This window comes from Mus caroli, unplaced genomic scaffold (assembly GCF_978045245.1).
Source record: "Mus caroli unplaced genomic scaffold, Mus_caroli_1 scaffold_13, whole genome shotgun sequence".
NCBI lineage: Eukaryota > Metazoa > Chordata > Mammalia > Rodentia > Muridae > Mus > Mus caroli.
Window position 1 is genome coordinate 44,909,030 of NW_028227268.1, and position 15,482 is coordinate 44,924,511.

Consider the following 15,482-nt stretch of genomic DNA (forward strand, 5'->3'; position numbering starts at 1 on the left):
TGCCTCCCTAGCTCTGGGATTACAGCTGGTACCACCAACACCACCACCACCACCACCACCTCTTGCTTGTTTTTTGTTTCTTTTAGACAGGGGATTCTCTGTGGAGCTCCGGGTGTCCTGGAACTCAATCTGTAAACCAGGCTGGTCTCGAACTCAGAGATCCTTCTGCCACTGCCTCCTGAGTGCTGGCATTAAAGGCGTGCTCCACCACACAGATGCTTGCTTTTTTGCTTGTTTGTTTTTTAGCTTGAGTCATGGGGAACAAACTCAGGTCCAACTTTACCAACTAAGCTATCTCTCCATCTCCTCTGGCCTCAGTTCCTCCTAGGTGAAACTAAAATGTTTGCTTCTAAATGTTCCGATGAACAGTCCCTGGAAGCTGGAAGACAGGAAACATAAACCCCTATAAGCACCAATCAGGAGCAATCCTGGTCAGCCGCATCTAGACTCAGTGAGACCCCGTGATTGGAGAGAGAGTGCTGGACTGGCTCTGCTCTCTGAGGGGAATGTTTCCTCCCAAGTGCAGCTGGGAATAAGGCACAGACAGATCCAGATCCAGCCTATCCAGGCTGCGGCATCTTTGACTGGTCACTACCCACACTGCACTAAAGGCATAGATAGTCAAGATGAACAGAAAATGAAGACAAATGGAGACTTAGGAGGAGACAAACACCGGGATCTTAGCACCTAGCCAACTCCGGAAAACCCTACTGTCTGCCATGCTGTCTTTACCCAATGCCGGCTTTGCTGTAGGTTCGGCAGCCGAGCACCATCAATGGGAAACAGTCTGAGGATTCTAGAATCTCTGAGCTGCAAAAGTCCCTTCAAAGTAATTTTCCATAAACCCCACTTCTTGGCATAAGCCTGTCCCTCACTGTCACTGCAACAGGCGGGACCAAAACAGCACCACAGGGGACAGCTCTGACTAAAACTGTTAAGGATCTTGTATCTAGGCCTGGGTTTGCCACAGGTCTCCAGGGGACCTTGAGCCTGTCACTTTGCTCAAGGTTGAACTAAATGATCTAGACCTCCTCCAGCTCTGAAATTCCAACAGTCCAACTCTCCTGTGGACACAAGTTAACTATTAACTTTCTGTCAAAGACGTCTCTCATCACAAGCCTGGGGCTTCGGAGGCTGCGCTGTGAGTCACTTACCACCCTTGTCCTGCTACCATTATCTCCACAGCTCACAAAGCAGCCTTCCCCCACTGCCAGCCCCATGTGGCCAGGCCTGGCTGCGGATCCAATCTCTGCTGAGCCGAGCGGCTACCGCTACCTGGTTGCCTGCACCCTCCCTCTCCGGAACCAGTTTTGTGGTACAGCTGAAGCTGCCTCGGATGCAGAACTCCTCACTCGACTGTGCTGAGTTCCATACCCCTCTTAGATTCCGTGGACTTACCAGTGGCTCCTGTCCTCAGATGAAAGGCTCCAGCATCTGAGACCACCGCCTCCCAGATCCTCAGGCTAGGCTGCAGTTCTCCTGCCCTGCCCCTTCCTTCCAGGGACTTTAGCCTTGTAATCATTCTGACTTCTTTCCCTGCCTCCCCTGACCAGGAAGCTTTTCCTAATTTTGAGTGGAGGAAAGGTAAGTGTGTATGTAAGTTACTCTGACCCAGCCGTCTTTAGTACAATCTGGCAATTCAGCGGCTTTATCATTTTAGAACAGTCAGCCTCTCGAAGGCAAGGGCCACTCAGTGCAAATGTGCAGCCACACTCATAAAACAAAGTGCTACTCATAGAACAAGAATAATCTTGGCTGGGAGTGGTGGCACACACCTTTAATCCCAACACTAGGGAGGCAGAGGCAGGCAGATTTCTGAGTTTGAGGCCAGCCTGGTCTACAGAGTGAGTTCTAGGACAGCCAGGGCTACACAGAGAAACCCTGTCTCGAAAAACCAAAAAAAAAAAAAAAAAAAAAAAATCTCAAAAACATTTGAAACGAGAAAGAAGCCATTGAACAAAAACACACATTAATATCATTTCTTATTCTTATTCTTTTTTTTTTTTTTTTTTGGTTTTTCGAGACAGGGTTTCTCTGTATAGCCCTGGCTGTCCTGGAACTCACTTTGTAGACCAGGTTGGCCTCGAACTCAGAAATCCGCCTGCCTCTGCCTCCCGAGTGCTGGGATTAAAGGCGTGCGCCACCATGCCCGGCTAATTTTTCCTTTTTCAAGTTAGGGTCTCATGTAACCAGGCTGGACTTGAACTCACTATGTAGCAGAGGATGGCTCTGATCCACCTGAGTGCTGGAATTATAGGCATTTACCACTATACCTGGTTATATGATTCTACTTATTGCAGGCAAACTAATCTATGGTGAGAAAAGCCAGAGCAATGGTTATCCCTGGGGACTAACGGTCAGGAATGTGTGAGAAAGGGCAAGGGCATGAAGGGACTTTCTGTAGTGATGATCGAGCCATGCGTATTCAGAGAGGTCTGAGCTGACAAACTTACACATTTGTCGGTTGTTATCAGATGGTGTGCGTGCTGGACGATCAGTGCATTTGCTTGAGCTTAAATATTTACTAGAGAGAGAGAGAGAGAGAAGAAGAAGAAGGAGGAGGAGGAGGAGGAGGAGGAGGAGGGAGAAGAGAAGGAGAGAGAAAACTAACTGCTGGGCATAGTGATACACACCATGGATCCCAGTACTTGGGAGGCAGAAGAAGGTGGACCTTTAAATTCCAGACCAGCCTCGGTCTACAGAACGAGTTCCAGAACAGCCAGAGCTAAACAGTGAGACCCTGTCTCAAAAAAACAAAAACAAAAACAAGAACAAAAAACCCAAGCAACTGTAAACAAGTGTCAAATTCTAGCTAGTAACTATAAGCTACAGGACTGAGTGGAGCATGCTGAGCCCTTTAAGTTTCCTTGAGCATGGGGACATGTCAATCTTCTTATATAATTTCATAGATGGACAAGGGTTAAGAAGGTGACAAACAGGGGCTGGAGAGATGGCTCAGTGGTGAAGAGCTCTGATTGCTCTTCTGAAGGTCCTAAGTTCAAATCCCAGCAACCACATGGTGGCTCACAACCATCTATAAAGGGATCTGATGCGGTCTTCTGCTGTGTCTGAAGACAGTGACAGTTTTACCCACATATATAAAATAAATATGGCCGAGTGAGTGGACAATGATAGCACCTACCACAAAGGGAGTGGGAAGCCAGAGTACAGATGGCACCTGACAGATTACATGCACATGGAGATGTTCTTACAACACCCAGCCACACAACAGCTCTCGAGACGGTCACAAAGGGCTGCCTCAGTAGTGCAGCAGCGGAAGGTATTGGTCATCTGAAACCCAAGCCAGTGACTTGAATTATCCACAGAACCCACAAAGTGGTTCTCCAACCTCCACCTGTGTCATAGCATGCATTTCCCCCAAATACAGACACTCGCACCTCGAATACACTCATATTTTCTAATTAATTATATGCAAGTGAGTATATATTTGACATATTCCCAAAGTAAATTAAAGCTATTTGTATGGGCAGTTCCAAGTCCTGTAGCATATATGATGTATAGAATTTTCTTTCTGTTGTTGTTCTTGAAGGGACAGGTAGCCCTTTGTTACCATGCTAGCTTCAAATGTAACAAGTAGCCAACGGGTGACCTTGAACAAGAGGTCCGCCTGCTGCTTCCACCTCTAAAGGCATAACCTTTGCCATTCAACTAATATTGAAGGTTAGTGCAAGCCAGCACAATGTGACTAAATGAAGTCTAGACCTTTGTTGTTTTCTCTTTTGTTTTGTTTTTGATTGTTGTTGTTGTTTGGTTTTTTGGTTTCTCTGTGTAGCCCTGGCTATCCTGAAACTTGCTCTGTAGACCAGGAAGACCTCAAACTCAGAGATCTGCCTGCCACTGACTCCTTGGTGCTGGGATCAAAGGCGTGCACCACCAGTTATCATAGCTGGGCTTTAGACCTCTGCATATGGGCAGTAAAGCCCAAAGGCGTGAAGGTGAGCCAGTGAGCCCCTGACCAGATGGATCTACTGGCTGGAGTCCACAGCCCTCCACAGCTACTGCTAAGAATGTTGACAGGAAATTCACAGATGCAGAAACACAAACAGCCAACAAGAAGAGCAACTCAGCTTTTATAATAGTCACAGGCATGTGATGCAGGCACATAGTTTTTTTTTTTTTTTTTTTACATAGTAGTTTAATAAGAGCAACATCCATTAGGGCATGGGAAACAGAGGCTCTTATCTATGTTGATTAAAGTACAAAGTCATACAATTTCTTTTTGTAAAACTGTAAATAAATGACATTCATTTATTCTGGGTGCAGGAGCTGGTGTGCACAGGTGGACGTCAGAGGACAACTTACAGGAGCCATTTTTTTCTCTCTTTCTGCTAGGTATGCTCAAGGGATCACACTCAGAACTCAGGTCCCAATCTTGGAGGCAAGTGCCTTTGCCTGCTGGGTCATCTCACTGACCCCATGTCTTTCTTTTTGAGTATCAAAAAGGCCAGGCCACGTCTATTATAGAAACAGGAACTGCTTCATGAACTAGTATTTTACCTTTGCACAGGAGCCATGCTAAGGCCTGGATCATGTAACTTTAGTACACATACTGTGAGTGAGCCTTGGCATAAGGTTCCAGTAGAGTGAATGGGTGGCCTCTATGGGATTACTTATATACATATTTTTTTGACCAGTCCATTTTTTTTTGGATTTTTTTTCAATTTTATGTGCATATGTGCACTTACTTGAGTAACAGCATGTATGTGTGGGTACATAAAGAAGACAGAAAAGGGTGGCTGATCCCTTGGAACTGTTGTTACAGTGGTTATGAGCTGCACAGAATTGAACTTAGGTCTCCTAGAAGAGCAGCAAGCGCTCTTAACCACAGAGCCACCTCTCCAGCCCTTGCGTGGTCAACTCCACCATGAGTCATCTATAGACAGTCCACACGATGAACATAACTAATCTCTTGTGGCTTTATTTATAACAGCAAATCTATAAACACAAATCACTGGGGAAATTGCTAAATTATAAAGTAACTAGGAAGTTATTAAGAAGAACGAGGTAGGGCCGGGCGGTGGTGGCACACACCTTTAATCCCAGCATTTGGGAGGCAGAGGTAGGTGGATTTCTGAGTTCGTGGCCAGCCTGGTCTACAAAGTGAGTTCCAGGACAGCCAGAGCTACACAGAGAAACCCTGTCTAAAAAAACAAACAAAGAAGGAGAAGGAGGAGGAGGAAGAGGAGGAGGAAGGGGCTATGGGTCTAGCTTAGCATTAGAGTGCTTGTCTAGCATACACAAGGTCCTAGATTCAATTCTCCAGGCTGGAAGTGGGAGAGGGGTACATTTGTGTACTGACTAGAAAAATTCTATACTGTTAAATTTTTGTTTGTTTGTTTGTTTTTGGCTTTTGGAGACAGGGTTTCTCTGTGTAGTCCTGGCTGTCCTGGAACTCACTCTGTAGACCAGGCTGGCCTCGAACTCAGAAATCTGCCTGTCTCTGCCTCCCGAGTGCTGGGATTAAAGGTATGCGCCACCACCGCCCGGCTCTGTTAAATTTTTTTTAAAGGCAACTTGTGAGATAGTATATATTGTTTTTTTCCTCATGTGCATAAGTGTTTTGTTTGTGTGTACCTGTAGGCACTGCTAGCATGCCCGGTGCCTACAAAGGCATTCAATCCCCTAGAAATGGAGTTACAGGTTATGAATCACCATGTGAATGAAAAGAACTGAACTCAGGTCCCCTGGAAGAGTACCCAGTGCTCTTAACTACTGAGCTATCTCCCCAAGCCCATGGTACAAAAAAATTTTAATATATGTATGTGTATCTGAATATACACATTTATATTAATACTTAATTTGCATATTCACAGGGGAATATATGTTTTGAGGAAGTGATACAGATTTTAGAAGTCGAAAGATTTGTGATACACACACATATATATATATATACATATGTATATATATATATATATATATATATATATATATATATATGCTTTCAATTATTACATTTTATTTCTGTGTGTATATACGTACATGCCCCACAGAACCACTGTGGACATAAGGGGAGAGCTAATGGGAGTCAGTTCTCTCCTTCTACCATGCAGGTTCCAGGAATTGAACTCAGTTCATCAGGCTTGGCAGCAAGGCCATTTTTCTGGACCATGTTATAAATTTTTACAATGTCAATAATCAGCTAGTAGGGGGGGGGTGTCCAAGTGTGGGTGAGAAAATGAGTGGAATGGGATTTTTCTACAGAAAACATAAAAATCTGTATGTTGGGCTGGTGAGATGGCTCAGTGGGTAAGAGCACCCGACTGCTCTTCCGAAGGTCCGGAGTTCAAATCCCAGAAACCATATGGTGGCTCACAACCATCTGTAACAAGATCTGATGCCCTCTTCTGGAGTGTCTGGAGATAACTACAGTGTACTTACATATAATAAATAAATAAATCTTTAAAAAAATATATGTATGTTAAATTATATTTTAATGTAACATTTAACCCTCTCTACATAACCATATAACAAGTCTTTAAAAGTTCTGCAGAGCTAGCTGTATAGCTGTAAAGGGTTTGGCTGGCACCTGTGATAAGCCTGGGTTTGAATGCCAGCCCGTGCACCAAAAACAAAACAAAAGGTCCGACTCTAGAGTCAGAGGTGGGATGAACGTCCATTTCAAAAAGTGAAAAAGAGAGTCTTGACCAGGTAGTGAGCAATCCATCATTATCAGAGCAGTAAATAGGATTTGCCATGACCAGTATAAGGCTTGCCTTCTTGTCTTCAAAAACTTTCAGTGACTTCCGCAGTTTTGGGACGGAGTTAAACGAGACATCCTGCCCCAGGCAAAGCAGAAACTCCAGGAAATGGAAACTACATAGCATTAGCCTCCCCAAACTGGGGGCTCTGACTTGGCTGCCATGGATTGATCCTTAGGTCAGTTCCCCAGCCCCCACGCCACCCCACACTCATAAATAAATACAAAGGAAATGCCTTCCAGAGGGGCCCGGCCTCTTTCCTTTGGCCTCTGACCTCCGGAGCTGTGGTTCCCTCCAGTCCACCGCCCCTCTCCTAGGCCTGCACGCTATGGCGCAGCGCCATGCGGGGTCGCACAGGCTGACCTGGCCCGCGCCCGCCGCGCCCGTCGGTTCTGCTGAGCTCCGCAGCGCCGCGTGACTCACTGTCAGGTCACACGGAGCTTATCTGGGCTCCAGGTGTGCAGGCTTCTCACATGACATCAGCCGGCTCGCCCAGAGCAGCCCAGTAGCCCCGCGGCCCTCGGTGTTTCCTCGCCAGCCGGCCGGCACAGCAGCATCTGCAGCTAGCTCTCCAGCTGCTGCGGAACCCACTCCCACCCACGGCAAGCTGAAAGCTGCGGGCTGGGGAGGACAGGGCGGGAGAATGCCCAAGGCCCAGCCCTCCCTTGCCAAGTGTCACCTCAGCCTCCAGCGCCTCCTGCCTGCAGCCCAGCCCGCAGCTCAGCCCTGCTACTGCTCTGCAGGCCACCCACCCCTTCTGTGTGACCTTGAGCTAGTGGCATCTCCTCTTAAGACCCAGGGTCTTCCAACAGTAAATCTTAAGGGGCTTGACAGCACAGAACTGGCCCCAAACCTCTCCCTGAAAGAAATTCTGCTTTACCACAAAATTCAGGTTCAAAGCCCTCTCTGCCTCAGACTTGCTGTGTGACCTTGAACCCAACACCAACATCTCTCTGAATACCAGAAAATAAATTGTACACACACACACACACACACACACACACACACACTAATCAGAGCAGTAGAAGTGTTGAAAGACCTGGCAAAGAGAAACTCACCCTCAAGCCCTATAAAATCATCCAAAACTCCAATTATTGAAACAGACATGTCAAGGGAATGTGGATGGGGTTATACAAGTCACACAATTCCTACATCTACAAAGATGAAGCAAGGGGACAAGTGGAGAACACCCACTCTGCCACCACACTTCCTGTACCCTCTAATTCTGGCTATCTCTGAAAACGCTTTAAAAATAAAAATAAAAGGCCTCAGTAGAGCCAGTTTGGGGAAAGAAAATGATGACGGGGAGAGGAAAGGGCGTACAGATTTTAAAGAGCCCAGGACCTAACCCAAAGCCCAACTTTTAAGACTTCACTCAGCAGGTCCTGAGTCCTGTGAGAACCTGTCCATCGAGATGCAGGGGATCCCCAGCCCTTGGCTTTGCCCTCCACAGGAGGGCTCACTTACACTGATACTCTGCTTCTAGGCTGTAGTGTCCACTCCAGGGCTTGGGGACAGACTTGTGGTTTGAAGGAGTAAGGATGGCCCTGCTGCCCTGAACTCCTTTGGCACATTAAGTCTGGATGGAGACTTCCGGAGTCCCAGCCCCTCCCTGCTCCACCCCAGCAGGGTGTATTCCCCCTTTCACATAAACTCAACTCTGCCCTACCCAGTTCACCTTCAGACCTGCTGCTGGAGAACCCTAGACTTTTGGGCCCAAATTTCTAAGACACATGCCCCCCTCAGCTGTTAAAGGGGATCTGGCCCAGATCATCCTGGAGTCAGGAAGGGCACCATCCATACGATGAGGGCTTCTGAGAAGGAGGCCTTCAGACACACGACCTGGGACCTGAGCCAGGCCAGGAGAGGGCAAACAAATGAGACGCCGTATCCTGTAGTCAACCAGCCAAAGTCCAAGCTCTCAAAGGAAGTGTCTATAGCCTGTGACCCTTCCTATCCCCTCCCCCACCCCCCCACCCCCCACACTACCACCACCAGCAACCTTTCCTGGTTCCCTAAGCTTACAACACAACAGCTCATTCCAAAGCCATTGTTTTCCTGGAACTGAGGCCCCACTCCAAGTATCCTCAATTCCAAATAGCCAAGCACACCTCCACCCAAGACTATATATAACCAACCAAGTCTTCTTGTCCAACAACCAGGAAGATCCTTCCTTGGAAAGCCTCATCACAAAAGGATGGAGAGGAAGCTGAGGAGGTGGACAGTCTTTGTGACAAAGAGACAACGAGGCCTGTCAGGAAGCTAGAGACCTCAGGAGAGCAACTTTCAACATCCCCAAATAGAAAGTAGCCCTAGAACCAGAAAGGGTGGGAGCCGGGTTTAGCCAGGCCTATTGCCATGGCAACAGAACACCAACCTGCTCAAAAAAAGGCTCCAGATTTGGTGAGCATAAGCCAAGGCAGCCTGAATCAGCATCCACTAGACTCATCATCCTGCTAGGGTGGCCATGCCCGCATCCTGGTCCTGGGGTGAACTTTTCCTTCTTTCCAATATGCCCCCAGGGTATTCACTCAACAACCAGAGGAGCACTTTCAGGGCCTCCTCAGCCACAGTTATGTCAGGGACACAGAGAGGCAAACGCAGTCTATGCAAACAAGCCCAGAGCATTAGCAAGATGACGGGAGAAGGAGAAGGACCCTGATTCTATCATTTGTTGAACTACTTGAGGGCAGGAAGGCCCTAGACAAGGGAACCAGCTTCAGGAACTACCTTCCTGCAGTCCCCGCACACTACGAGGCTGACAAACACATGCCTCGTGGGCTAAAAGACCAGGCAAAATAAGTACAAGACCAAGTTGGCTGGCCTCCCTTCCCACCTCCAGCCTCCTCTAGCTCATCCTGGCAGCTGCCTTTCCGGCTAATCAGTAGACACATGTGCCTTGTCACAGGGCGACACCCCCACAACAAAGCCCCAACCTGTGGGGGTGTCCCTGCAGGCCTTATCTCTTCCAGGAGTGTGACCCCACTCCTTGGGCCATGCTGAGTACCAACCTGCGTGCCTCTAGTACAGGGAGGGGCGGGGGCACCTGACCCTGCCACCTCCCCTTCCATTGGCGAAACAACTGGCACGGCAGGTTCGCAGGGCGGGGCGTCTCTCCCAGAAGCCTGGGGCAGACTGCCCTACCTTCCCACACACACCCCACCCCCTGCAGGGAAAGGTGAAGTGGGCAACCATTTACTCCGGGCAGCCTACGCTGCTAAATCCCCTAGCCTGACATTCGCCCACCCTCCAATCATCTGTCCCAAGACCAGGGGGCCCGGGAAGCAGGGTCTCCATTGTTTTGCCAGCTGTCTAGCAGCTGCTCCTTTGAGAGGAGTCCGCTGTCGGCCTGGCAGTGAAAGGGTGAAGGCCGCTGGCAGGGATAAAGGACTCGGCGGAGGTGCTCGCTTTCCTCACTGTCTTCCTTAGTGCCTCACCTCGCTCGCTTCATTTGGGGGGTCTCGGGCCTAGCCCCGGGATGCCCCCGGACCCAGTCCCGAGGCTGCAGCCCCCATCCCGCAGCTCTGGGCCACCTGGGTCCTCTAAACCTTCAGCCCTCCCAAGCCGAAGGCCACCCTATCCCGCCGCCGGCGCCCAGCCTGCCAGCAAGGGCCCCGCGCTTTCCCTGCCCGCCGCTCCGGATCGGCCCCCACCCGGGCTGTCCAGCCCCGCGGCGCCGCCAGGGACAGAGCCTGGAGTCCGGGCCGCCGTTTCCAGGGGACAGGGGAGGAGCAGGAGCCCGTGGGCCCCGCCGGCCGGCCCGAACTCATCACGCCACCCTCCCGGGCCCGGTTCACCACCGCGGGGCCGCCCCGCACTCACCGGCCGCCGGAGCCCGCCCGGCAGGCAGCAGGAGCGGAGACGCGGCATCCAGCGGCCCGGGCCGGGTCCCGGCTGGAGCGCAGCACCGCGCGGCGCAGCGCCGCCCCCCCGCGCCCGCGCGAGCCGAGCGAACCGAAGGCTGCCCCCTGCTGGCGGCTGGCGGTATAGACGCCCGCCGGTCTGATGCCCAGGCGCGCCGCCAGCCTCGGGCCAAGCTGGAGCCCAGCGCTGCCCAAACACTGTCCGCAATGGACTCCAAGGACCCCGCGGCCGTGTCCCAGAGGCCATGCCTGGAGATTTTGTCCGCGCTAGCCGCTGGAGACTGCGGGGCATGTCTGTAATGTGCTGAGTTGCACTAACCAGGGAAGACACCAGAGGGACGTGCTAAATGTTCGGAATTCTACCCAAGGCAGGCACTGGACATTCATGGGCTTGGTCAGGATAGAGCTGTTCAGAGATGTGAATCTTGGTGGCTGCCGTTTCCCAGAGTGGCTCTGCAGAGGCAGAGCCCTGCTGGATGGTGCCAATGGCTAAATCCTAGGGTGGTACTTCCAGAGCTACACCCCAAAGTGGGAAGGAACAGGCTCCCAATGGCTTAGTTTGAGTGAGCCCTGGAAGCTTTAAGAGGTCTGTTTAGCACCCACAGGTCCAACTCCAGACTCCAACATGAGAGGGGGGAGGAATTACAAGTTCAAACACCAGCTTGGTGGTGGGAGTACAGAATGACACAAGTACAATAAGACAATTTTATTTGTTTGTTTGTTTGTTTGTTTTTGAGACAGTTTCTCTGTGTAACCCTGGCTGTTCTGGAACTCACTTTGTAGACCAGGCTGGCCTCAAACTCAGAAATCCACCTGCCTCTGCCTCCCAAGTGCTGGGATTAAAGGCTTGTGCCATCACTGCCCGGCTGAAAGGCAGTTTCTTAACAATATAATTCATATTTACACAAATGAATTGAAATCATGTCCACACAAAAACCTGCACATGACTTTCTAACAGCTTCATTCATAATTGCCAAAACATGGAAGTGGCATCTTCAATAGAACATAGCTTCAGGAGGTAGATACATCACTTCAGTACATCTAGACAATGAAATATTCAAGGCCAAAGAGAAATGAGCAACCCGGCCATGGAAAGTTGCAGAGGAGCCTTACTGTATATTACTAGGTGAAAGAAGCCAATCAGAAGGCTCTAAACTATGTGATTCCCATTATATGTTGTTCTGGAAAGGGCAGAGCTAGTGAGGTTCCCATGGACAGAAATCCGCCTGCCTCTGCCTCCCGAGTGCTGGGATTAAAGGCGTGCGCCACCACGCCCGGCTGGTAAAACTATTCTGTATGATAATTGGTGAACACAAGTCTTGACACATTTTTGGAAACCCATAGACCGCATATCACCCATGATGAACCTCAGCTGGTGTGCCTGGGTACTTGCTTGGCTTTACCTCAACTTGACACAGGTTAAAGTCTTCTGAGAGGAGTGAGCCTCGATTGAGACAATGCCTCCATAAGATCAGGCTACAGGCAAGCCTGTGGGGCATTTTCTTAATTAGTGTTAATGGGGGAGGGCCCAGTTATCCCTGGGTTGGTGGTCCTGGGTTATATAAGAAAGCAGATACCCAAGATATAAGATACAATTTGCTAAACGCATGAAACTCAAGAAGAATGAAGACCAAAGTGTGGACAATATGCCCCTTCTTAGAATTGGGAACAAAACACCCATGGAAGGAGTTACAGAGACAAAGTTTCGAGCTGTGATGAAAGGATGGACCATCTAGAGACTGCCATATCCAGGGATCCATCCCATAATCAGCTTCCAAACGCTGACACCATTGCATACACTAGCAAGATTTTGATGAAAGGACCCAAATATAGCTGTCTCTTGTGAGACTATGCCGGGGCCTAGCAAACACAGGAGTGGATGCTCACAGTCAGCTATTGGATGTATCACAGGGCTCCCAATGGAGAAGCTAGAGAAAGTACCCAAGGAGCTAAAGGGATCTGCAACCCTATAGTTGGAACAACATGATGAACTAACCAGTACCCCGGAGCTCTTGTCTCTAGCTGCATATGTATCGAAAGATGGCCTAGTCGGCCATCACTGGAAAGAGAGGCCCATTGGACTTGCAAACTTTATATGCCCCAATATAGGGGAATGCCAGGGCCAAAAGAATGGGAATGGGTGGGTAGGGAAGTGGGGGGCGGTATGGGGGACTTTTGGGATAGCATTGGAAATGTAATTGAGGAAAATATGCAATAAAAAATATTTAAAAAGAAAGAAAGAAAGAAAGCAGACTGAACAAGCCATGGGCAGCATTCCTCCATGGCCTCTGCATTGGCTCCTGCTTCCAGGTTCCTGCTGTGTCTGAGAAAGAAAGAAAAAGAAAGAAAAGAAAAGAAGAGAAGAGAAGAGAAAAGAAAGGGAAGGAAGGAAGAAAGGGAAGGAAGGAAGAAAGGGAAGGAAGGAAGAAAGGGAAGGAAGGAAGAAAAGGAAGGAAGAAACAGAGTCCCTCTATGCAGCTCTGGCTGGCCTGGAACTCTGTATGTAAACCAGGCTGGTCTGAAACTCGCAGAGATCTCCTGTTTCTGCTTCCTGAGTGCACCACCATCTCATCTTGGCCATACATGAATGGAAAAGTAAAACATTTCTCTCCCCTTTGCAGAAAATATCAGAGGAATGTCCCCCACATTACCAAGGGGCCATTTGTGTGATAATTGATTTTGAGATTTATATTGCCTGGGCTGCACTTGAACTTCTGATCTTCCTGTTTCTACCTCCCAAGTGCTGGGTTCCTCATGTAGGTCACCATGCCCAGTTTTATGGAAGGCTGGGTTGAGATCAAATCCTGGCTTTCATGCATGCCAGGCAAGCATACTAAGAACTGGGCTATACTCCAGCCTTCCTGTTCTCTCTGTCCTTCCTTCTATCCTTCCTTCTCTTCTCCTCTTCTCTTCTCTTCTCTTCTCTTCTCTTCTCTTCTCTTCTCTTCTCTTCTCTTCTCTTTTCTTTCTTTCTCTCTTTCTTTCTGTCTGTCTGTCTTTCTTTCTTTGTGATAGGGTCCTGCTACACAGCTCTGCCCTCAGTCTCTAGAGTACTGAGATTGCAGACATGAACCACCATACCCATTTCATTTTTTAAAGATATTTTTTCTATGCTTCTAAGACAATCTGACTTTGGCAGGGCCAAGGGAGAAACAAACAAGATAATATAAAAATCCCTTACATCAGCTGACCCCTTAGTGTGGGTCAGACACAAGGCTGACTCCTTGATAGAACTGTCTCATTTAATCTCCACAATTGAGGGAGTTGTTATTATAATTATTATTTCCCATTTACAGGTTAGAAACCAGGTTTCCGAAGGCCGAGCCACCCACCCAAGGCCATGTGTCTAACAGATAACAGATCTGAGCACTTGCTCAGAACTACTGAGATGAATTGCATCCTGAGAGTTTTCAGTGACTAGTAGCTGGGCTTTGGGACCACACAGAGAGGATGCTTGACTCTCTCAGCTGCCAGCAAGCTCCTTACCCTCTCCAAACCTCAGTCTCCTCCTCATCTATAAAGTAGAGATGATAATAGTGCTTAGCTCAGTTCTGAAGGCTGGGAGAAGATTAAATGAATAAATTCAATTAAAGCAATTAGCCCAGGACTTGAAATGTGGTACGTGGTTAGCTATTATTAGTCTCTCTGGACCTCTATTTCCTCATCTGTAAAATGGGAAGTGCTAATAACATGTACATGCTAGAGTCAGTGTGAGGCTTAGGAGACGGCCAGTGTAGAACTCACAGAATGACTAGCTACCATGCTATGCCCCTTCAGAAAGAACGAAGATGGGGTCTGTAGCCTTCAATACTTGGGAGGCTGAAGGGACATCCCTGGAGCCCAGGAGTTTGAGGCCAGCCCGGGCAAATGGTAAGACTGACTTTAAAGCAAATAACAACAACAAACCCTTGCGTATCAAGAGATTCAACTTTAAAATATTACTATTATTACTTTATGTGTGTGGGTGTTTTATTTGCATGTACACCATGTGTTTGTAGTACCCACAGAGGCCAGAAGAGGGCATCAGATTCCCTAAAACAGGAGTTACAGATGGTTGTGAGCTGCAGTGTGGGTACTGGAAATCAAACCCAGGTCCTCTGGAAAAGTAACCAGTGTTCTTAACCACTGAGCCATCTCTGCAGGCCCTCAAAGTTTTATGTTCATTTTAGGAACACAGGTGAAGCTAGGTATGGTGGGACATCCCTGGAATTCCAGCTTTTGGGAGGCTGAAACACAAGAATCAGGATCGTTGCAAGTTCAAAGCCAGCTGAATAAGACACTGCCCTAGCTCACACACACACACACACACACACACACACACACAAATAAAAAAGCTGGGTGTTGTGGTATGCCTCTTTAATCTAGCACTTGGGAGACAGAGGCAGGCTGATCTCTAAGATCTCAAGTCCAGCTTTGTCTCCATATGAGGTTGCAAGCCAACCAGGGATATATAGTGAGACCCTGACTTGAAAATAAAACACAAAAACGTTTTGTTTGGGAATATTCAGAAAAATACAAAAGTAAGCAAAGTAATATGACAAACCTAAACCTGTGGGTTCCTGTCTCAACTCCAGAAGTTACCATTTGCTTGTTTGCTTAGAGTCAGGTGGGGGCGGGGGGATATTTTCATAAGATTTATTCTTATTTAGTTGGTTGGTTGGTTGGTTTTTTTTTAATTTTTTTTAAGATTTATTTATTTATTATATGTAAATACACTGTAGCTATCTTCAGACACTCCAGAAGTCTTGTTACAGATGGTTGTGAGCCACCATGTGGTTGCTGGGATTTGAACTCCAGACCTTTGGAAGAGCAGTCGGGTGCTCTTACTTACTGAGCCATCTCACCAGCCCCTGGTTTGGTTTTTTGAGACAGGTTTTGTCTGGGTAGTCCTGGCTGACCT

General features: G+C 48.4%; 1 protein-coding gene across 7 annotated transcripts in view; it reads right to left on the bottom strand.

The window, feature by feature from the left end:
* The window catches only part of Myo18a (myosin XVIIIA), a 106,370-nt gene extending 95,716 nt beyond the window's left edge, over positions 1-10,654 (bottom strand). For all 7 annotated transcript variants that reach the window (XM_085829803.1, XM_085829802.1, XM_085829801.1 and 4 more), the window contains exon 1: positions 10,542-10,654. The gene's annotated coding sequence lies outside the window, so the exon portion shown is untranslated. The remainder of the gene's footprint in view (positions 1-10,541) is intronic.
* Positions 10,655-15,482: the final 4,828 nt, after the last annotated feature.